The 24,714-nt window shown below is 44.2% G+C and overlaps 1 protein-coding gene across 5 annotated transcripts in view; it reads right to left on the bottom strand.

The window, feature by feature from the left end:
- Positions 1-24,714, bottom strand: part of LOC139228814 (PR domain zinc finger protein 2-like) — a 196,213-nt gene that overhangs the window by 142,224 nt on the left and 29,275 nt on the right. The window contains exon 1 of one of the 5 annotated variants that reach the window (XM_070860213.1): positions 16,321-16,337. The exons of the other annotated variants lie outside the window; for them this stretch is intronic. The gene's annotated coding sequence lies outside the window, so the exon portion shown is untranslated. Of the gene's footprint in view, positions 1-16,320; positions 16,338-24,714 lie in introns of those variants that run through there. 5 annotated transcript variants of the gene reach the window in all.

The raw sequence follows: 24,714 nt of genomic DNA, 5'->3' as shown, positions 1-24,714 counted from the left end.
TAATAGGAGATGGTAACCCTGGGAGAAAAAAAGAGAGAGGTTGTGGCACTTTTTCCTTGCGCTTATGAATCTGCCTTTTAGCATCCCAGAAGCAAACGGGGAAAACTTGTGTAGCCCTGCATCTTCAAGCTCCAGATGATGAAATAATCTTATGTACTACCCAAACAAAAGCTGCAACTTTCAAAATTTTTTACAAAAAATATCAATAGGGTGGCGTTAGGAGCAGGCATGCAGGCCTCCCACCACTGATTGCATACTAGCTATACAAAAAGTAAACTTTTCACCTCCAACATCACAAAAGCCTGGGGCCCCAAGAACAACTGCCAGAGAGAGGCACAAGAAACCTGGGTCCTCTTTCTTCTTCCAGCAGCCCAAATAGAACTGGTTGTCTGCTGGTAAAGGTAGAATAGTGCTCAGATTTCATGGTCCTCACTGGAGTGCCTTTCTGCCTGATCTCAGCTTCAATTAAAAATTAAGCACTTTGAGAGCCATCCTATTATTCCTTGGATTTGATGCGCACCAAATCCTGTTTAATAAGCCATGAGATAGATAAGCAATGGTTATGAACTCCCTTTACACCCATGCATGGCTGGCAGTTCAATACACACTCAGTTGAGCACCTGTGAACAGTACACTTACCCAGCCATTACTGTACTTGCTATGTTTTTCTTCACAGGTGCCATAGGCAATGGAACGGAGTGCGTTCAGCAAGCCTTGTCCAACAATCACATAGTCTACTCCCAAAGTGAAACTGACCACTTCTTCCCACCAATGGTGATGGTCAAACAGATTTCCATTGGAAACTTTTAAAAACTAAATCCCTGCAGCTGCACTAAATGCCAATTAAAAATACTGTGCACTTGGGGACTGTCCCGGAGTACAGCTGCTCAAGAGACACTGATGAACAGCCACTTGTTTTCTGAGAGTTCATTTCCAAAAAGCCTGACCTCGCACTCCATGCTCACAGAGAAAACATAGTTTAACCCCCCAGTGACTGATTGATCCTTGCTCATTTCATATGAAACCAAACCAATAGCCCTGGGATCTGGATTATTATACATCCTGTTCACCCTCAAACTCTGAAGCAGTTTTACTTTGACTGAGTACAGAACAGAATATAAAACCCATTTTCTCTGCCCTGCATGGAATAATGCAGCATTGAGAAGAATCCCTCACAGTGTTCACCTCTCTCCTTCAGATGCAAATGTATTCCATCATTTTCTGTTTTTATTACAGTAAGAATAATGATCTCAAAATATTTAGCACATTTGAAAATGGTCAGATTTTTCTTTCCAAGATATTAAAAAGCAAAACCGATTATAATACAGAATCATAACTACATTGAATTAAAAATATGAAACATTTCACTTCTCTTGTCAATTATAAAGATGTGCCTTTCTGCTGAAGAAACTGGCTAATGCTGGGGTATGTTCCTTGGACGTCACCAGCCCTACAATACCTGAATGAAAATGGCTATTATAATAGGTGAGCCAAGACAGTGAGAATCAGAAGGCGATCAGTGTGCATAATCATATAAAAAGGCAACCACTGGCCCTGTTCAATGTTCACACAATGAATTGCTCTCAATTACTTTGGACTAAACCGAGTGCATGAATGAGACTGACCTTTTCTGCAGGCTATCAAACACACAACAAGTAAAGCAACAGGCTTCATTTGAGGTCCAGTCAGATCTTGGGAGAATGACGTACATGTGCCACTGTCCTTTGTAACACATGAAGTGCAACCAGCCTCTGTCCAGGCTGGCATTTGAAATGTAAACACATTGCATGTGTTTCACGCATGTATAGATCCCATCCGCTAGCACGGAGAGTTTGGAGTATTGTGCATGCACGATTGCTAAATGTGTTGACACCACAGTGTCTGACACAAGACAGGAGTCCGGGAGAAAGAGAGACCGAGAGTCCGGGAGAGAGAGATCCCGAGAGAGAGTGTGTCCTGGAGAGAGAGTCCGAGAGCTACCAGAAAATTGTGGATTCATTGCCACAAGACTGAGGGAGCGCTGTACAGTCGGAGGTCGGCAAGGAGCAGGAAGCCCGGAGGTCAGCGAGCAGAGGGACGATAAACCCTGCCTGATTGATAAGTATCTCTCTTTTATAACAGATAAGTCAAATTAGAGAGATGGCAGGGCAGCTCAGTCCTGTAGAGTGCATGTCCTGCAGCATATGGGAAGTGCTGGACGCTTCGCGCAGCCTGGACAACCATGTGTGCAGGAGGTGTCTCCAGCTTCTACTACTCGAGCTCTGCGTTTCGGAGTTAGGGGAATAGAGGCATTTCTCCAGGATGGTATGGTGCCTCCCTGGTGCCAAGGTCAAGGATGTCACAGAGCGAACGCAGGGCATTCTGGGGGGTGGGGGGGTGGAAGGGGGTGGAAGAGTGGGTGAACAGCTTGAAGTCGTGGTGCATATCGGGACCAACAACATAGGTGGAAAGAGGGTTGAGGTCCTACAGGCAGAATTGAGGGAGTCAAGAAGAAAATTAAAAGAGTAGGACCTCAAAGGTAGTAATCTCTGGGTTACTACCGGTGTCATGTGCTAATGAGTACAAGAATAGAAAGATAGAGTGGATGAACGCGTGGCTGGAGAGTTGGTGCAGGAGGGAGGGCTTTAAATTCCTGAGGCATTGGGACCGCTTCTGGGGCAGATGGGACCTGTACAAACTGGACGGTTGCAGCTGAACAGCATCAGGAGTTTTGCTAGTGCTGTTGGGGAGAGTTTAAAGTAGCTTGGCAGGGGGATGGGAACCCGAGAACAAATTCAATAGGGAAGGAAGTAAAGCTGAAATTGGAAAGCAAGAATGTATAAAGTGCTGTAAGACAGAGGAAACAAGGGTTAGTAAGTAGTAATCAAGGAGGTCTTCCTGTGCTAAATGGTACATACAAGGAGTATAGCGAATAAGGTGGTAAGGTGGATGAGCTGAGAACACAGGTAGTCAATTGGGAGTATGACATTATAGCCATTACAGAGGGGCAGGTTTGGCAGCTCAATATTATTGGTTACAGGATTTTTGACAGGACAGGTAAAAAGAAGGGTGGGGGTCACAGTATTGATTAAAGAAACTATTACTGCTGTGAGGAGGGATGATATGTTAGAGAGATCAAATGATGCCAGATGGGTCGAACTGAAAAATAAAAAAAGGAGCGATCACACTGCTGGGTATGTATTATAGACCCCAAAACAGTGCGAGGAAAATAGAAGTACGTAGGCCCATTTCTGTGAAGTCCAAAAACCATAGGGTGGTAATAGTAGGGGATTTCAACTATCCTAATATTGATTGGGACAAATATAGTTTGAAGGGTACAGAGGGTGCAAAATTCCTAAAATGCATTCAAGAAAACTTTTTTGAGTCAGTATGTAACAAGCCCAACACGGGAGGGGGCGGTTCTGGATTTAGTTTTGGTGAATGAAGCTGGGCAGGTGGAAGGAGTATCAGTGGGAAAGCACTTGGGTGCGAGTGACCATAATTCAGTCAGATTTTTAAAAAGTAGTTATGGATAAGGACAAGGATAGACCAGGAATAAAAGTCCCAAATTGGGGAAAAACTAACTTTGCTAAATTGAGAAGTGATTTGGCCACAGTGGATTGGAAATAGCTACTTGAAGGTAAATCAGTGTCGGAACAGTGGGAGGCAGTCAGGAAGGAGGGCTCACACCAAGCATGTGCCCTTAAAGAAAAAGGATGGTAATAATTCTAGAACCCCCTGGATGTGTAGGGACTTACAGGGGAAGATAATGAAAAAACGGGAAGCTTGTCATATACAGACAGCTAAATACTGTAGAATCTCTGGAGGAATATCGAAAGTTCAGAGGTGAAATTAAAAAGGATATTAGGAATGTTGAGAGAGAGCATGAACAATTCGTGGCAAGTAAAATCAAGGAAAACCCAAAGATGTTCTATAAACATATTAAGAGCAAGAGGGTAACTAAAGAAAGGGTCTATTAGAGACCATTGAGGGTAATGTGTGTGTGGAGGCGGAAGATGTAGGTATGGTTCTTAATTAATACTTTCACAAAGGAAAGGGGCAATGTAGATACTGCTATAGAGGAGGAGTGTAAAATTCTGGATGAAATAAACAGAGAGAGAGGAGTTATTACAGGATTTAGCAGCTTTGAAAGTGGTTAAGTCCCCAAACCCGGATGAAATGCACCCAGGCTGTTGAGTGAAGCAAAATAGGAAATAGCAGAGGCCTTGACCATCATTTTCCAGTCCTCTTTGGATTCAGACATGGTGCCGGAGGACTGCTAATGTTCTCCCTTCTCGTTAAGAAAGGAGAAAGGGATAGGCAGAGTAATTACAGGTCTGCCAGCCTAATCTCAGTGGTGGGAAAATTATTGGAATTATTGGATGTTTGTGTGACTGGAAGGATATTTCCAGTGGAGTTCTGCAGGGTCCAGTACTGGTTCCCCTGCTTTTTGTGGTAAACATTTGAATATAGGGGGTATGATTACGAAGTTTGCAGATGACACTAAAATTGGCTGTGTGGTTGATAATGAAGAGGATAGTCATGGCCTGCAGGAGGATATCAATCTATTGGTCAGGTGAGCTGAACAGTTGCAAATTAAATTTAATTCGGAGAAGTGTGAGGTGATGCACTTGGGGAGAGCTAATGAGGAAAGGGTATACACATTAAACGGTAGGCCACTTAGAAGTATAGATGAACAACGGGACCTTGGAATGCTTGTCCACAGATCCCTGAAAGTAGGCCAGGTGGATAAGGTGGCTAAGGAGGCATACAGAATGCTTGCTTTTATTGGCCAAGGCATAGAATACAAGAGCAGGGAGGTTATGCTTAAATTGTATAATACACTGGTTAGGCCACAGCTAGAATACTGCTTGCAGTTCTGGTCGTCATATTATAGGAAGGACGTAATTGCACTGGAGAGGATGCAGAGGAGATTTACAAGGATGCTGCCTGGAATGGATAATCTTAGCTAGGAGGACAAATTGGATAGGCTGGGTTTGTTCTCCTTGGAACAGAGAAGGGTGAGGGGCGACCTCATTGAGATGTATAAAATTTTGAGGGGCCTGGATATAGTGGATAGCAAGGGCCTATTTCCCTTGGTGGAGAGGTCAATTACTGGGGGGGTGCATAGGTTTAAGGTGGTTGGTGGAAGGTTTGGAGGGGATATGAGGGGAAGCTTCTTTATGCAAAGGGTTGTGGGGGTCTGGAACTCACTGCCTGGAAAGGCGGTAGAGGCAGAAACCCTCACCATATTTAAAAGGTGATTGGATAGGCACTTGAAGTACCATGACCTGCAGGGTTACGGACCTAGAGCTAGTAAGTGAGATTAGACTGGATAACCTCGTGTTGGCTGGCGCAGATACAATGGTAAGTACTTTAGGGAATCTAATATGGCCAGAGTGATCTCCCAGACGAGTTTCGATCGCCTGTTTGGGTCGGAGAGGAATTTTCCCAGATTTATTTTCCCCCCTATTGGCCTGGGTTTTTATCTGTTTTTTTGCCTCTCCCAGGAGATCACATGGATCCAGGTGGGGTGGAGTGTTGCGATACATGGGGTATCGCAGTTGTGTGGAGCGGACTGGTTGGGCTGGATGCTCTTTATCTGTCCTTCATTGTTAATTGGTTTATATGTAACGTTCAGGGCTGCTGACCGAGGGCCGTATGGTTGTCGGCCAGCGCGGGCACAATGGGCCGAACAGGCCTTCTTCTACGCTGTAAATTTCTAGATTTCTTTCTATGTTTCTATCTGAAGTATAGGGCCCAAGTGTCCACATGATTTGCGCCTGATTTTTAGGAGCAACTGGTGGAGAACGGACTATCTTAGAAATCGCAATTCTCCACATTTTTTTTTCTGCAATTCTAGTCAGGTAGAACAGTTCTACTTTGGAACAGAATTTTTTCTTCAAAAAGGGGGCGTGTCTGGCCACTGACGCCTGATTTCAAAGTTTCCACAGTGAAAATGTACTCCAAACTAAAGTAGAATGGAGCAAGTGAAGATTTTTGTAGAATTGAAAAAACCTGTTCTACACATTAAAAAAATCAGGCGCAGGTTACAAATCAGGCGTCCAGAACGAGGTGGAGGGTAGCGGGGGGGGGGAGGGAAGTCATTAAATTCTACAATAAATCCTTATTTATACTTATACAAATATTATACAAATAAATCCAACCTGAATAAACATTTATAAGCAAAGAAAAGATTAAATAAACCATCTTCCTACCTGTGTGAAAGTGCTTCAGCGTCACAAAACGAGGCAGCCGTTACCGAACGCGGGGGAGGGAGGGAGGGAGCCGATCGAACGCAGGGGTGGGGAGGGAAGGGAGCCGACCGAACGCGGGGGGGGAGGGAGCCGTTTCAGACGGCTGGCGGAAATGAGAGAAGGCTGCAGGAAGCCTCAGAAATTGAGGAGCCATTTCCCGACGGCAAAAAGGGGGAGGTCGTCGGGAAACGGCTGCCTCAACTTTGAGGCTTCCTGCACCTTTCTCACTGCTACAAGAAGCCTCAGTGCTGATGTGCTGATGGCAATGTACTTTTATTAAAAAATGTTCAAAAACTAAACAGCTACAAAGAACTACAAAAATGGCCGCGTGCCAATGTTTCCTTCACACTGAGCATGCGCGAACGCTCCAACGCGCACATGCAGCGTTGCCGGCAGGAAAAAAACTAATTTAAATAGTACCCGCCCCCTCCCACTTACAAAATCGGCGCGAGTGTAGGCTCCGCCCCCCCTGGGCGCCGCGCCAAGCAGACAAGGAGCCGCAAAGCGCTCCAGAATCGCTCGTTTTTTTTCCGGCGCCGCTTTAGGCGCGAAAAACCGGCGCCCAGCTCGGAGGGTCGCCCGTTTTTTATCGTGTGGAAACTTGGGCCCATAGAGTGGGATGGGCCAAGGAACATGTCATTGCAGCAGATTCAGCGAGCAGGCCTGCCTGGGAATCTGATGCCAAGTCTATCCCATGCATAAGCGTGTAAACAACATTGAACTATTTTACATTAAGTCAAAGTAAATGTCAAGAATACAAAAAAATGAATATTAACTAAGATTTTTTTTAAAAGAAAGTGACATTAAGCGGTTTGTCTAGTTTCACAGTTTTTAAACTTTAATACACACACGCTAGCACAATTCACTTTAGGTGTTATTTAATATATTGAGAAGCATTCAAGAGTAGAATTTTCGACTGGCCTCCAGATGGTTTACATGGAGTGAGAAGGTACAGGTTGATGTTCTGTGATTCCTGACATGGGGAGTTTCTGAACTTCTGAACCATGTAGGAAGGAAATAGCTAAAAACATGCTGGCTCAATCATGTCCATTACTCTGCAGTACTGCAAGAGAGCTGGAGCAAATCAACTCCCTCATAAACATGTGTCGATGTGCAACATAAAAAGAAACTTTTTAATATAAGTAATTAAAACAAAATGTAGACAGAAATAAAAATCGCCACAACATTATCGAAATTCATACTCAAAGCCAGAGAACTCAAAGCAAATTATTTTGGAATTACTGAGCCAAGAACAAAGTCTGATCATGTTCGGAGGGGTTAATTCATCCCACTGCTGCTATCCATTCAAGCCAATGTCATTGTCTTTCACACACAAGGGAAACAAACTGCCATATGTCACAGACGGGCAAACCGCAGGCAACTCAGAACTCAATCCAGAAGCCAGCAGGTGCTCACCCTTCCCCCTGATTCATAATCATCATCATCATCATCATCATCATAGGCGATCCCTCGTATCAAGGATGACTTGCTTCCACGCCAAAAAGGGATGAGTTCACAGGTGTTTCAATGAAGGGCCCAATATTCCAGGTCCCGAACTACATGCTGAAGGGTGGAAGATGCCAGTGCGTGGATTTTTAAAAAAAAACATGTGATGGCCGTTGCACACCAGCCTCCACAAGGGATTGCCCGACTATCCAGCAAACAGCAGGCAAGAAGCCAGCCAACAAAAAAACCACTACAAGCTCACTATTAATGACAAAAAGCCACTTCCAGTCACCCTTCAGTATTCCAGGATTCTACACTCTAACAGCATTCAAAATTCAGAGAATATATTTTATAAATATGAATAGATTCAGAAAGAGAACCATTTTTAGTCATGTCACTGCCTTACTGCTATATCCATGCACTAAAATTTATGGAAACTCATTTTGATAAAACTTGGAAGCATTCTAAGAATTTCTATTAATGTGAATGAGAACAGACTAGTTAGGTTGTGGCAATGCATAGTGCAAAGGTAATTCTATACAGGGTTCAAAAACAAGATTGTTTCTCAGCAAAACCCTCATCCAGTCAGCTGACACCATACTATGTGTGGTTTAAATCAAACGTTTAACTAAGTAAAACAGCCTATTTCTCAACCAGCAACATACAGCGACACTGAAAAAGTGATAAACACAGAATGGAAACTGAAAGTGGCAAGGGATATAAATCTGGAAGGGTTTAAAAATAGCTGTTTTGGTCATCTCCTCCAATGGGCTCGGGTGCAAAAGCTTTGGGACATTTATACTATGTTGAAGGTGTTATATAAATGCAAGTTTTTGTTGTTGTTGTTGACAAGGGGAGGAGTAGTAGAAATAAAACATAAGAGCATAAGAAATAGGAACAGGAGTAGGCCACTTGACCCCTCGACCCTGCTCCACCATTCAATATCATGCCTGATCTGATCATGGACTCGGCTCCACTTCCCTGCCCGCTCTCCATAACCCTTATCGTTCAAAAATCTGTCCATCTCCGCCTTAAATTTATTCATTGACCCAGCTTCCACAGCTCTCTGGGGCAGAGATTTCCATACATTTACTTCATCATCATCATCATCATCATCATTGGCAGTCCCTCAAATCGAGGATGACTTGCATCCACGCCAAAAAGGGATGAGTTCAAAGGTGTTTCAATGAAGGACCTAATATTCCAGATCCCGAACTACATCGTGAAGGGTGGAAGTTGCCTGTGCGTGGTTTTTTTTAAAAACGTGTGGTGGCCGTTGCACACCAGCCACCACATGGACTTGAGAGCTAGGTCTTGGTCCAGTGGCAAGGATTAACCAAGACGACTGGAGAGCAGCTCTGCTGATAGATTTACAACTCTTAAAGAAATTTCTCCTCATCTCAGTTTTAAATGGGTGGCCCCTTATTCTGAGACTATGTCCCTCGTTTTAGTTTCCCCTACGAGTGGAAATATCCTCTCTGCATCCACCTTGTTGAGCCCCCTCATTATCTTATATGTTTCAATAAGATCACCTCTCATTCTTCTGAACTCCAATGTGTATAGGCCCAACCCACTCAACCTTTCCTCATAAGTCAATCCCCTCATCTCTGGAATCAACCTAGTGAACCTTCTCTGAACAGCCTCCAATGCAAGTATATCCTTCCTTAAATATGGAGACCAAAACTGTACGCAGTACTCTAGGTGTGGCCTCACCAATACCCTGTACAGTTATAGCAGGACGTCTCTGCTTTTATACTCTATCCCCCTTTGCAATAAAGACCAGCATTCCATTTGCCTTCCTGATTATTTGCTGTACCAGCATGTTAACTTCTTGCGTTTCATGCACAAGGACCCCCAGGTCCCTCTGTACTGCAGCACTTTACAATTTTCTCCATTTAAATTATAATTTGCTTTTCTATTATTTCTACCAAAGTGGATAACCTCACATTTTCCCACATTATACTCCATCTGCCAAATTTTTGCCCACTCACTTAGCCTGTCTATATCCCGTTGCAGGTTTTTTTGTGTCCGCTTCACAATTTGCTTTCCCACCCATCTTTGTATCATCAGCAAACTTGGCTACATTACACTCGGTCCCTTCATCTAAGTCATTAATATAGTTTGTAAATAGTTGAGGACCCAGCACCGATCCCTGCGGCACCCCACTAGTCACTGTTTGCCAACCTGAAAATGACCCATTTATCCCGTCTCTGTTTTCTGTTAGTTAGCCAATCCTCTATCCATGCAAAGATATTATCCCCAACCCCGTGAACTTTATCTAGTGCAGTAACCTTTTATGTGGCACCTTATCAAATGCCTTCTGGAAATCCAAATACACCACATCCACTGGTTCCCCCTTATCCACCCTGCTCGTTACTGTTATGTATGCAACCCTATGTAACCAGTATTATACCGCCACCAGAGGGCATACCTGTTGGGAGTCCCAAAGGATCCCAGCATCCCTTGGGAGCACTGTATCTAAGCAGGCCTCCCATGCTGTACCAACACTCTGGAGTTAGAATAAAGGAACTAAGGTGACACTAATATCTACAATACTCAGTTACATTACTTTATTTGAGACATAATAGTTACATCTTCAAAAAACTTCAGCAAATTTGTCAAACATGATTTCCCTTTCATAAAATCATGCCGACACTGCTTGATTGAATTATGCTTTTCCAAATGTCCCGCTACTGTTTTCTTAATAATGGACTCCAGCATTTTCCCAACAACAGATGTTAGACTAACTGGTCTATAGTCTCCTGCTTTTTGTCTGCCTCCTTTTAAAAAAAAATAGGGGCGTTACATTTGTGGTTTTCCAATCCGCTGGGACAGCACTAGACGCCAGGGAATTTTGGCAGATTACAACCAATGCATACATTATCTCTGCGGCCACTTCTTTTAAGACCCTAGAATGTAAGCCATCAGGTCCAGGGGACTTGTCTGCCTTTAGTCCCATTATTTTACATAATACAATCACTATCACTAATGAAGTAATACTAAGTTCCTCCCTCCCTATAGCCCCTTGATTATCCATTCTGGTGGAATCAGAGTGGTCTCCTGGACTAGTTATGTTCGCCTAACGGTCTCGGAGAGAAGTTTTCCAGATTTCTTCCCCCTCTAATTGACCTGGGTTTTGTAAAATCTCTATCACCTCTCCCAGGAGATATCATGACTTTTCGGGTGGAGTGCGCAAGGTTGGGTGGACCAGAGGGTCTTTCTTTTGTTCATCATTGTTTGTACAGACTGGCCTAGCCAATGAATCAAAACATTTTTTATACACTCACGGGGAATAAAGATACTCAACTACAGGGGACCTAACCTTTATACAAGGTAAATGCAACAACATTTGTAAACTGTGAGCAAGTTTCATGTGATAACGTGATCAAGCCTCCAGGAATACAGTCAACTAGAGTTGACAACCCTATCTTAGGTCGATGTAAATGATCCGTGGCATTATTTGAAGATTAGAGAAGTTCTTTCAGTGTCGTTGCCAATATTTAGCCCTCGACCAACATCACCAAAAAAACATCTCTTACTGTCATTAATCTCACTGGTTTGTAAAACCTTGTTGTGCGCAAAAGTAGCCCATGCAGAGCAGGAGGGCATAGTGTTGAATACCTAGTAGCTACTGCCGTAGTGGATCTCAGCTGGGATGGCAGTAGGGGTGATTCAACTGGTTTCAGTGCTTCTGGGTTGGTTTGGGGGGGGGGGGGGGGGGGGCGGCGCAGGAGAATGAGAAACTCTTACTTCTGATGGCATTTCAAGGAACTTACTGGAAGTGCGTAGGTGTGGACATTGGGCTTGGACAGGGTTGTAATGCCTCTTGCAGACAAATAGCCTGCAAACACTCATTGTGTTCACACATCAAAAATGGCCATTTGGGTGAAGCAGCAGTAGAACTACACCCCAGCAAGGAGTCAGCATGTTCAGAAGAGGGAAGAAACTTTTAGGAGTTAAGTGATTTATTTTTAAGTTGACACCAAGGGCCATTTTTTCTGGGGGAGGGGAAAGATTTAGAGTATTTAAAAACAGAATTTAAATGTATATATTATTCAGAAGCTCCATCACTGGCCTAGTGTGTAACTGCACAGGAACATGTGGTACTGAACCACACAGTTAAGAAAGTTAGAGGTTCACTCTCAAATGCTGGGTGAACTCAACAGTAACCGTAGAGGTGTTATAAGTGGAATCAATGCCCCAGAGTTCTAGTGAGGGTAGAAATGATCCATTAACACCCTCCTGCACCTGTGGATTTTGAGTGATGACAGGATCAGGTTTGACTGCAATGTTCCCACAGTTGAATAGCCTGCCAACAAGGTTCACAAAGTGAAAAGTAGTCACATGAATGAGGGGAGGTAAACGAGGGCAGTTGGCACCCATGGAATTATTCTTCAGCTTTCAGCAGAGGAAGGTAAATAACCAGAAGAAAAAGACAGAGGATTAAGTACTCAAGCAAGATATTGGTGCTCCAAAGTCTAAAACAGGAGTTCTTAAACCAGGGGACCACCAATTGTTTGTCCCATCAATATACAGGGGAAGACTACTGATGTTTATGGCAGGAAAGAAAGAGACTGGAATAGAGACTACCTACATCTCTTATGGAGCTGCATCAATCCGCAGATACAGCAGTCGCGGATCTAGCACTGGTGAATCACCTTCCCTGGCTTGTGTAGCGTATACGCGTTTCAATAGCTACAAATGGACGAGTATGAGTGTCGAGAAGGGGGAAGTGAATAAATACTTAATGTTTTACATTGCAAAGAGTGGTTTGGAGATGAATGGTCCAGACGCAAAGTGAGAGAAGATTGGATTATTGTTGTCCTGATGACTCCACACCCTCTTGCCCTCCCTCTACATGTGGCTCACTGACATACTCTCGTCAGATTTGTTGGAGGAATTTTCTCGCACTGGTAATTCAGCATTCGTCCAGGTTTGGGAACTATGTTAGAAACACTTCTTGATATCTTCTGATAGAGTAAAACAGATTAAAATTCTGGTTTGCAACTTATTATTCGTGTGATTCCTGATGCAAAAAGCAAACCCATGTTGCTACTTCGCAAAGGGCTTTTAATCGCAAGCAATACTTCATTGATGCAAAAACATGTATAGGTAGAATCTGAGAATTAAATTGACACAAAAACACAAAATAGAGGCGAATGACTGACTTTGCCTGGTCATTTGAACCCAGTGATTTTAGCTGTTTTACATGCACTGAAGCCATCTATTATCTCTTTATAACGTTTAAAGTCTGAGTTAATAAAATAGCTGAAGGTGTTACCACGATTTTCCTTCAGATTTCAGCGGTACTTCAAACTCGGAACTTTATATTCATGGCCATGTGCTTCTCTCACTGACGGATAGACCTAGTCTGGGCACCTATTTGTGAAAGATTTGGGAAGGAAGGAAAAGGGGGGCTGCCTTCATCACTAAAGGATTTATGGCGATGAGGTCAGGTGGGTAAGGTTGCTCAGGGCCCAGTTTATTTCTTTCATGTGCCATGCACCTCTGTCATTACTGGAGCTGTTAATTTAAATCACTGTCTTTCACTGCCATGTTGGGGTTTGGTATCGAAATTGCCATGTTAGGGTTTGGTATTGAAGTAAGAGGGAAATTGTGTTTCCGAAATGGAGGACATTTACCTGGAATTTTAGTCCAGCCTGCCCAAGTATGCACAAAACGGGCCTGTAGTGAGCGCTGCGCTCGTTGCTTCTGGTTTATTTCCTGTTGAGCAAAAGGTCGATGGGGTGGAGCAGACCTCGGGCAGCAAATGGACACAATGTAAATTTAGCATAAACACAGAAAATGCTGGAAATTATCAAGTCAGGCAGCATCTGTGGAGAGAGAAAAACAGAGTTAACGTTTCAGGTTGATGACCTTTCGTCAGACCTGAAACGCTAACTCTGTTTCTCTCTCCACAGATGCTGCCTTATCTGCTGAGTATTTCCAGCAGTTTCAGTTTTTATTTCAGATTTCCAGCATCCAAAGTATTTTGCTTATGAAAAATCAGGACTTAATAAATTCTTCTTTACGCAAGGTGCGAGAGAGCTATTAATAACAACGAATTTTTATGCTGAAAAAAATAAATGTATTGTGTTACAAGGGGTCCAAGGAATTTTTATAACTCAGGAGGGGCCTCAGAAGCAAAAAGATTGAGAACCCCTGGTCTAAAACATTATGAACTGTATTGCTTTTAAAATTAAAAGCATAGCCTAAATTTCCATATTGGACATAAACCAAACTATGCGTCAAAGTATACCTTACTGGGGAAGAAAATGTGCCTAATCCTGCAAAATAGATGTATACTAGATTGTTTCACTTCACTACAGAACACAAATGAACGCATCAGTGCATTATTAGTCAACATAGTCAAGTAACCAAGCACTGGAGCATGAACACGCAGTCCCAGTGAAATAAAACAGCCCCTCCCCAAAATGATCACACTCTGTATATCACATACAGGACACTTGGGGGGAAAAAAATAACTTTTTGCTATAACTACAAGTTAAAATAAAGATGATGTTTTAAAATGTCTTATTTTGTTATATACCACGTTCTAATTTTACTGCAGAATGCAAATCAAATATGACCTCTTTCATCAAAAGGAGGTTTAAAATACTTCTATTAAAACAATTAAACTTCAATTTCAATCTGAAAGGTGAAATGAAACATCTTAGAATTTCACTACCGAATCCTCAAAACCCTTCCACGTCTTTTTTTTTAAATGGTTCAATAGGCACCAATCCCCAAGCACAAAGTGGACTGTACAAAACTGTCATATTAATATATAGGCTCTGACAGTAAGCATCGTCAAGCTAGTCAGAGAGGATATCACCTTGCCGAGCCTTATCCTGTACTCACCCAACACCTCCAGGAATACATAGGATATACAGCACAGAAACAGGCCAATCAGTCCATGCCGGAGGAGTGACAAGACAGCAATTAGGAATGACAAGCCCTGATTTTTCCCTTTCCTAATTATAACATAAAAAATAAGAGCAAGAGTAGGCCATTCGGCCCAATGAGCCTGCCTAACCATTCAATATCATGTTGATCTTCGATCTCAACTCCACTTCCCTGCCCGATCCCTCGATTCCCTTAAGAGTGCAAAAATCTATCGATTTCGGCCTTGAATATACTCAAACGACTGAGCATCCACAGAGATAGAAAATTCCAAAGATTTACAACCCTCCGAGAAAGACATTTCTCCTCATCTCAGTCCTAAATGGCCAACCCCTTATCCTGAGACTATGCCGCCTAGTTCTAGGCTCTCCAGCCAGGAGAAACAGACCTCAGCATCTATGCTGTTAAGCCCCATCAGAATCTTATATAATCCAAGGATGCTAAGGTCAATGGTAATGCCCCATTGTTGCTCTGGCTGAGGCAAGCTAACTATACAAACTGGGGTACTTCAGTTTTGTATAGCTCAGCTTCTCATTGGACAAACCATTGAAGCCACTGGACAATTTATACTGACAGTGATTTGCACGGAGTACAGGTTAGGGGTTTAAAAATAAACTGACAGCAAATATTCATCCTGAGCAGGCATCCTGTCCTATTCACTGTAGGCAATGCCAAGCCTCGAGCAAAGTGTAAATCTTTCTGACTATGAAGCCTAAGATGTATGCCACAGAAAGACAATGCAGTTTGCAACGACAGAAACATCACAAGATTAAGTACCTGCAATTAGTTGGGGGGCACGCAACATTTTGTAGAAAACACCATAATTTATGCAATCCTGTTATTGTGCACCTAACAACATATACGGTGCCATCCTGTTCTGCATACAAAACCATCCTGTTCCTCCGTCTGCCCGACCTCATCAGGCTGCGCAGGAAGTTTAACCACCTCCTTTGTTACTGTGCAGACAGTTTAACCCTTTCACTGCCATCTTTTCATAATGAAACTTGCTTTTTTTTGGTTTTGTTTTGAGTGTTTTTAATATCATTTTTAATAACTGTGCAACAAGCAAAATAATTAGCCCCTACCTTCCCCTCAATGTGGTGCCCAATTTGTTATTTAGGAAGATGGGAGAGAAAAGAGACGGTGCCTAGATCATAAATGGGACAAAAATTAAACCATTAGTGCAGGGCTGTCCAACCTGCAGCTTCAGTGCCACGTTTGGCCTATCAAGCCCCGACAATCCAACCCCACAGTCCAACTGGCACTTAGATTTCTTGTTTTTTCCATTTGAATTTTGGGGGGTGTAGAGGCTCAGGAAAGGGCAGTCTGTATGGGCTCAAATTTGCCCAGGAGTTGCTCTGTTTTTTTTTTGGAGCAACTTGATTTTTCTGGAGTATCTTAAAAATCCACATTTTGCACAATTTGCGGCAGTGTAAGGGAGTTAGTTAGGACTTTTTTTAGTTTTTTTTTTCCCAAAAGGGGACGTTACCAGCCACCTACGCCCATTTTGGCTAATAGCTGTTCCAAACTAACTTAAGCCAGCATACGTGGCCACTTGTGGCTGCACAGAAAACCCTTGCGAAGAGTTAAGAAATCAGCCCAGGTAGGTACATCTGAGACCATTCGGCCAGGGATAGGGGCGGGAAGGAAAGCGGAGAGGACCTTGCAAAGCACAACAACATTCAAGAAGCATAAAAACATTAAAGAATAAAAAATAAATAAAACTAAGTCCTACCTTCCTATCAAAACTTGGCCCGGGAAGTCAGCGGGCCGGCTGGTGCGGAAGGCCACTCGGCCGGGAACAGGTGCAGGACGACCGGGGAGAGCATAGAGAACTGGCCACAGGCTCGCAGAAGACACAGGCTAGCTGGGCTGCAGGAAACAACCTCACTCACGGACAGTGGGCCGGCCGGTGCGAGAGGCCACTCGGCTGTAACACAAGTTAGAAATTGTGCCTTCTTTCTGTGATGCCAAATTATGAGCCTCTTCAAACTCTCTAGCGCATGCGCGAACGCTCTAATGCGCATGCGAACAGCTGCCGGAACTGTTTCTCGTGCAGGGCCTTGGGCTCCGCCCCCCCCCCCCCCCCCAATTGACTGGCCACGCCAAGCCCCAGGAGAGGCAACACAGTGGCCAGAATCGGGGGAGATTTTTCAGCCCACAAAGTCGGCGCATCTCTGGCGAGTGCCATAGGGGCTTGACAGAGCTAGGTCTTGGTCCAGTAGCAAGGATTAAGCAAGACGACTGGAAACCTGCTCTGCTGCACAAATCTCGAGCGCACACATATCGCAGTGTGGGCTGGCCTTTGCTACCCCTAGGCCCTGAACTCTCGCCTCTCCTGGGCTCCAATTACATCCCTCCACGAATTCTTGCCGCTCCTTCGCACCGACCTCGCCACTCCTGCTGTACCTGCCTGCACTGTAGTCAGCCATCGCCCTCCTGCAGCAGCACGCGCTACTCCCTGCAGTGGCATGCCGCCGCACGATGCTCCCTCTAATGGCTCCGACCTGCTGATGTTATAGGAGCATATATTCAAAAGGGAGTTAGATGAAGTCCTTACTACTCGGGGGATCAAGGGGTATGGCGTGAAAGCAGGAAGTGGGTACTGAAGTTTCATGTTCAGCCATGAACTCATTGAATGGCGGTGCAGGCTAGAAGGGCTGAATGGCCTGCTCCTGCACCTATTTTCTATGTTTCTATGTTTTCTATGGGCAATGACATTATACCACTACTACAGAATGTAATCGCAATTGTTAACCCAAAGCAAAAAGACACATGGCTACACAGCAGAATAGAACAAAGGATAGACTGCTCAATTGAGTACAGGTTCAGTAGAGTCCTCCACTAGAACACTCAATTTTTAAGTCCAATACTTGTGATGTATTATTCTATGATTATCATCAAGAGGTTGTCATCTGGCCCATCGTATCAGTATCTGCTCTTTGAAAGAGCTATCCAATTAGTCCCACTCTTCTGCCCCTTACCCATGGTCCTGTAAATGTTTCTCCTTAAAGTATTTATCCAATTTCTTTTTGAAAGTTATTACTGAAGCCGTTTCCACCACCCTTTCAGACAGTGCGTTCCAGGGAAAAGGGAAGAAAGTTACAGTAGAGTTGACCACAAAGTAATGAATGTTGCAGCTCCCTGATGGCCCAATGGATGAAAAGCATCACTGTTTTATACATGATCATATAGACCAGGAAAATCCCAGGTTTGATTTTTAATCTGTGCTGAGTTAACTAACGATAGGTCACAGCATCTTTTAGCTAAAGAGGAGGGGCTAAACACAAAACAGATTCTTGCTCCTGATCATTATCCAATGACTCTGCATGTGTGGGGAGGTGGGTGGAGAACAGGATTGTGCTTGGCTGTGCACTGGTTAGACTCACACATTGAGAATGGTCTTGCATGAATCATCAGCGGTGAAACCACACTCCACCAGGTGTCAGAACTTTCTTGGGGGCAGGGAATGAGAGGTTGAGGTATAGGTAGCGTTGGGAAAAGGTGTAGATGTCAGGCTCTGTAATGTAAACTGCGATTGCCTGCTGGAACTGGTTGACTAATAACAGGAGAACTCCAAACCAGAATAGAACTGTGAAACCACTGAAATTTCAGTATACAAAAGAAAGGACCATCAATGTCCTACTGGAACAAAGCACTCCTCGAGCTTCTGTTTAAAAAATATCAACTCGGAGCAACTTGGAACAAGTCATTGGTTCTCAGCTAGAGAGTTTGAAGAGACTCATAACTTTGGCATCACAGAAAGAAGGCACAATTTCTAACTTGTGTTGCAATAAAATTCAGATTAGGGTTCCTGTCAAAACCTTTCAAACTGTACCGTATATAGGTAAGTGCGAGTTTTTGTTGAATAATAAAGATAGAGTCTCATTTGAACACCACAATTCTGTACAGTGCTTTGTATTTGTATTGTTGGAGAGGAAAATGGACTGACGAAAATAATTTCAGGCAAATTAAATCTCCCATACATCTTTAACATAGAAATAGCAGATTCCAAAGAAAATGTAGTGTCAGGGGCACACTGGCTATATGGGAAATTGGAGAGTTTCCTGTGTGCTCGCTGTATTATCAATGCCTCCTATAAAGATTAATCAGTTGCCTGTTGTCAAGGTAGCAGACAATTATCACATTTCATTCACAGAGTAATGCAATGAGCAACCAAAAGAACAATTGGTTATTTATGAATGGTTAGTGGACAGGCGAAAATATCTTCAGTCAGCGTCAAAGCAAAGGCGTTCGCCGTTGGCCCCAAAGTAAGCTTCTCATCTTGCAATCTCTGTGGCGAGAAGTTTGGCTTTTCCGACGTGCAGCTGAAATCAATGTAATCATCCAAAACACAGCAGCCCGTGTTCTAACTTGCACCGTTCACCCATCACCCCTGTGCTCGCTGACCTACATTGGCTCCCGGTTAAGCAACGCCTCGATTTCAAAATTCTCATCCTTGTTTACAAATCCCTCCATGGCCTTGACCCTCCCTTTCTCTGTAATCTCCTTCAGCCTCACAACCTCCCCAGAGATGTATGCACTCCTCAAATTCTGCCCTCTTGAGCATCCCTGATTAGAACTGTTCAACTATTGGTAGTTGTGCTTTGGTCCTAAGCTCTGGAACTCCCTCCCTAAACCTCTCCACCTCTCTCTTCTCCTTCAAGATGCTCCTTAAAACTTACCTCTTTGACCAAGCTTTTGGTCACCGTAATTTCTTCTTCCGTGGCTTGGTGTCAAATTTTTTTTTTTTGGTCTTATAACACTTCTGTGAAGCACTTTGGGATGTTTTAAAATGTTAAAGGTGCTATATAAATACAAGTTGTTGTAGTAGTACAGAGGGAATCCCATAGTGCGAGTTGCTGTGATGTCAACAAGCTGTCTAAGCAGCCAATTACAATGCATAATTCTCAGAAGAGAACCAGAAAGTGAGCAAGCTCCTTTGATTAAAACTTTAAAAAAATGTTAGAGAAAAATGTAAAAGATGAATTAATTTTTTTTTTTTAAATAAAGTTTCTTAAAAATTTAATTTTTTAATTAAAATGGAAAATATGACACTCCACAAAAAGGATCTAACTTTTAATACGATATTACTGAGGAGAAGCCCAAGTTTTTGTCAGTTTCCCTGATTAGACAGATTACACTAATTGCTGGCTGTGTGGGGGCGGGAGAAAAGAGAGCACATGCAGCCAGGTTCAGCGCAGTGAATGACTGAACGCAACTTCAGGATTTCTGTGTTAGCATGCACTACATCCTGAAGTTACGGTCAGTTTCAAACGGATAATGACAGTTATTATCCACTGCAAATTCCGGGCCAGTGCATCTCCTCCGCAAATGATCAGTATTAAAATCAACACTGAGGACGCACCACCATTTACCAGCTTCTGCACCGTGGGTCTCAAGGAGCCTGCTGCAACACCAGAGGAAATTTTGGAAACATTCAAATCAGTATGCGTTGGCGGAGAGAACAGATAAGTTGTCAGAACTGGAAGATATTACAAATGAACAGCATTTTAAAAAAACTGAACAAAGGGTATGGGAGGGAAAGGAAAACACACGCACAAACATAAAGATACATGCAAATGAATAGAATAACCTGTAAAGTAGTAAAGTGGAAAACAGGAGATGGCTAAATAGCTGGTGAAATCAACATGAGACAAAAGGATGCATAACAAGAGAAATTAAAAGACATTTACAAAACAGAGAAAAAGTGAATAGCTGAGGCGGGGAGGGCGGAGAAGAGTCATTAAGGCAAGTAGATAGTCAAGTAAGAAAAACTGGGGGAAGGAGGCCTGAGGGCAGAAGCACGGGATACGAGATAGACCCGGTGGATGAGAATCCTCGGCTGAAAAAGGGCATTTCGGAAGCTCTAGGGCGGAAAGTGGCATCATCAGAGCAGATGCAACGGAGAATGTAGAAACGAGGAGAAAGGAATGACGTACTTGAGAGGAAGCTGGTTGTGACGAACTATAATCCAGGTAATTTGGGAGTTGGTGGGCTCAAACAGAAAATGCTGGTAAACACTTAGCAGGTCAGGCAGCATCTTTCTGATGAAAGGTCATCAACCCAAAATGCCAACTCTGTTTCTCTGTCCATAGATGCGGCCTGATCTGCTGAGTGTTACCAGCATTTTCTGTTTTTATTTCAGATTTCCAGCATCCACAGTATTTTGATTTTGTTTTAGGGCTCATAATAGATGCCACCTTTCAGAATTATTGGGCTCAAATTTGGCCCACCCGTTTAGTGCGCCGACTTTATGAGCTGAAAACGGCACCTAAAAAAATCTCCCCAGATTCTGGCCACTCTCCCGGGGCTTGGCGCGGCGCGGCGCGGCGTGACCAGTCGATTGGGGGGGGGGGGGGGAAGGGGCAGAGCTAGGGCCCTGCGCGAGAAACAGCGCCGGCAGCTGTCCGCATGCCTATTCGAGCGCTCGCGCATGCCTATCCCCGACCAAGTGGCCTCTCGCACCGGCCGGCCCGCTGTCAGTGAGTGAGGTTGATTCCTGCAGCCCAGCCAGCCAATCTGTGTCTTCTGCAAGCCAAGCCCAGCCCAGCCAGCCAGCTTGTGTCTTCTGTGAGCCTATGGCCAGTTCCCTGTGCTCTCCCCGGCCAAGTGGCCTCCCGCACCAGCCAGCCTGCTGACTTCCCGTGCCGAGTTTTAGGTAGGACTTAGTTTTATTTTTTATTTCTTGTTGAATGTTTCTATGCTTCTTGAATGTTGTTGTGCTTTGATTAGTGCTTTGCAAGGTCCTCTCCGCTTCTCTTCCCGCCCCACCTCAGGCCAAAGGGTCTCAGATATCCCTACCTGGGCTGATTTCTTAACTCTCCGCAAGGGTTTTCTGTGCGGCCACAAGTGGCCATATACGCTGGCCTAAGTTAGTTTGGAGCAACTATTAGCTGTCCAAAGTGGCTTAAATGGGCGTAGGTGGCTGGTAATGCCCCCTTTTGAAAAAAAACTTTAAAAATCCTAACTAACTCACTTACACTGGCGCAAATTGAATGTACAAAATGTGGATTTTTAAGAAACTCCAGAAAAAATCAAGTTGCTCCAAAAAAAAACTGGAGCAACTCCTGGGCAAATTTGAGCCCATTAATTCTGCAGCAGACAGGAGCAACTGTAGGTTGCAAAACTCAATGTTCACTGAATGGAAAGACAGCACTTTAAGACGAGAAGGGGAAATGTATTTTTACAGTAAAAAGACACCATTCTGAAGAAGGAATTAGCTTAAATTAGAATTTAACAGCAACACAAATAGATACTTATCCCAATCTCCAACAGTTCAGTTTAGAAAGGAGAGAGAGAAATATTTCTGGCAACTTTTCAGCAACCACGCATATAGAAATCTTGTGCACTTGTTCCTTTATTGTCCCACAGTACAAAGGGGGAAACAGGGATTATTGCAACTGGAATAAATTCAGTAGTTTAAACTCAGTGGCAATATTGGGTGCAGAAAAGAACAATGGTCATTCCTCATTTGGAGAATAAACACAAATATCTAAGTTAATAAATATTGTGCAACTGGGATCAGCAAATTCTAATGGCTGCCCCTGGACAGATTGTTAAAAAAGTGAGCTAGACAAAGCAGCAAGATCTGTATGAGTCATGGTCAAGCACACAGAGTGCAAGTAAACAGATTAACATGGAAACTCCACAAGCTTAATTTCCAACACCACAGGTTAAACAACATATTTTGATTGTGCATTTATAAGGTCATGACAGCAATTTGCATTTATATAGCACTTTAAATGTAGGGGAAAAAAAGTCCCACGGCTATTTCCTGGCCCTTAGGACCGGACCGGGGTCAAGCACGGCTGAGTCATCACGCCAACCCTCTTCTCACTCTTCCTCGCTGCAATGCTCCACCTCACACTCAACAAGCTCCCCGCTGGAGTGGAACTAAACCAGAGTGCCAGTGGGAACTTGTTCAACCTTCGTCGCCTCCAGGCCAGATCCAAGACCGTCCCACCTTCTTGTCAAATTACAGTACACAGATAATGCTTGCTTCTGCGCGCACAGAGACTGAACTCCAAATCATCGTCAACATCTTCACCGAGGCATGCGAAAGCATGGGCCTTACGCCAAACATCCATAAGACAAAGGTCCTCCATCAACCTGACCCCACCACACAGCACTGCCCCCAGTAATCAAGATCCACGGCGCGGCCTTGGACAATGTGGACCTATTTCCATACTTCGGGAGCCTATTATCAGCAAGGGCAGACAACGACGACGAGGTTCAACACCGCCTCCAATCGCCAGCGCAGCCTTCGGCCGCCTGAGGAAGAGTGTGTTCGAAGATCAGGCCCTCAAATCTGGCACCAAGCTTATGGTCTACAGGGCTGTAGTGATACTCGCCCTCCTATATGGCTCAGAGACGTGGACCTTATACAGTAGACACCTCAAATCGCTGGCGAAATACCAACAATGTCTCCGCAAGATCCTGCAAATCCCCTGGGAGGATTGACGCACCAATGTCAATGTTCTCAAGCAGACCAACATCCCCAGCATCGAAGCACTGATGACATTCGACAGCTCCACTGGGCGGACCACATTGTTCACATGCCCAACACAAGACTATCAAAGCAAGCGCTCTACTCGGAACTGCTACACGGCAAGCGAGCCCCAGGTGGGCAGAGGAAACGTTTCAAGGACACCCTCAAAGCCGCCTTGATAAAGTGCAACATACCCACCGACACCTGGGAGTCCCTGGCCAAAGACCGCCCTAAGTGGAGGAAGAGCATCCGGGAGGGTGCTGAACACGGAGTCTTGGCGCCGAGAGCATGCAGAGAACAAGCACAAGTAGCGGAAGGAGTGTGTGGCAAACCAGACGCCCCACCCATCCTTTCCTTCAACCACTGTTTGTCCCACCTGTGACAGAGACTGTAGTTCCCCTATTGGACTGTTCAGTCATCTAAGAACTCACTTTTAGAGTGGAAGCAAGTCTTCCTCGATTTTGAGGGACTGCCTATGATGAGGCCATTCAGCCCAGAGTCTCTGCCAGTGCTTTTCTCTGCAGGATTAGACCCGCTTGCTTCCCATTCCCAATTTTTCTTTTTCAAGCAATACCAAATTCTTTTTAAAAAATACTTATGGACTCTGCGAGAACAATGTTTTGTGGCAGAAAATTCCACATTCTAACTAACCTCTGTGCAAATAATTTTTTTCTAACCTTCTCATTGGAATTATCTTAAAATTTGTTCCATTTTGTCAACCAGTAGAAACAATTGTCACTATTTACTCTATCATAACCCTTCATAATCTTGAAGACAGTTCCAGTGAAAAAAGTCCTAATTTCTCAAGTCTCTCTTCATAACTGTAACTCCTCATCTGTGATGACATCTTAAATCTACACTACACCTTTTTCATTGCTTATACAGGTTGAACCTCTCAAATCCGGCACCCTCAGGACCTGGCCTGTGCCAGACAAGAGAATTTGTCGGACAACGGGAAGTCACGCCGACCCTCGACTTACCGGGTCCTGATGACAGCACTTGTGCCCCTTACCGCCTCCGCCATGCACCGGCTCCAACTCCAGTCACGCTCCTTCTCCGCGCTGCTTTATTGAACGTTGCCTCACAAGATGGCGTCCCGACCCCGAAGCTGGATTTGCGCATGTGCTGCGCAGAAGGCTACTGTGCAGCATTTCGAGCCCAGCGACCGTTGGGTTGGGTTGGTGGGGGGGGGGGGGGGGGGGGGGGGGTGGAGGAAAAGGGCGCTAGAGAGAGGAGGAAAGATTTAAAGAACAGAAAGCGGCTGCTGTATTAAACGTCGATGAATTGGAAGACAATTCTGACAGGGTACTGCTGACAACGCTGCTGTCAATGACCTGGCCGCGTTCTGCGCATGCGCCCCACCCCAGGCCGGGAATGATGCCGGACAAGGGAGATTGCCGGATAAGAGTTTTAAGGGGTTCAACCTGTACATCTTTCCCATAGTGAGGTACAGTACCCACTACTGCACACCATGCTGCAAATGCAGCCTAATGAAGGTCTTAAAGTTCAACATTAATCACATCAGCCTGGCTCAGCCGTACTCTCAATGCCAAATCCTAAAGTGCTTAGTAATTTCATCATATATTTTAAACTCTTTCAATTTACCAACAACTGAAATCAGGGTGTTTGACCTTTAAC

This window comes from Pristiophorus japonicus, chromosome 18 (genome assembly GCF_044704955.1).
Source record: "Pristiophorus japonicus isolate sPriJap1 chromosome 18, sPriJap1.hap1, whole genome shotgun sequence".
Taxonomy (NCBI): domain Eukaryota; kingdom Metazoa; phylum Chordata; class Chondrichthyes; family Pristiophoridae; genus Pristiophorus; species Pristiophorus japonicus.
Note: the sequence above shows the minus strand (reverse complement) of the source record. Positions and strands in the feature narration are given on the sequence as shown.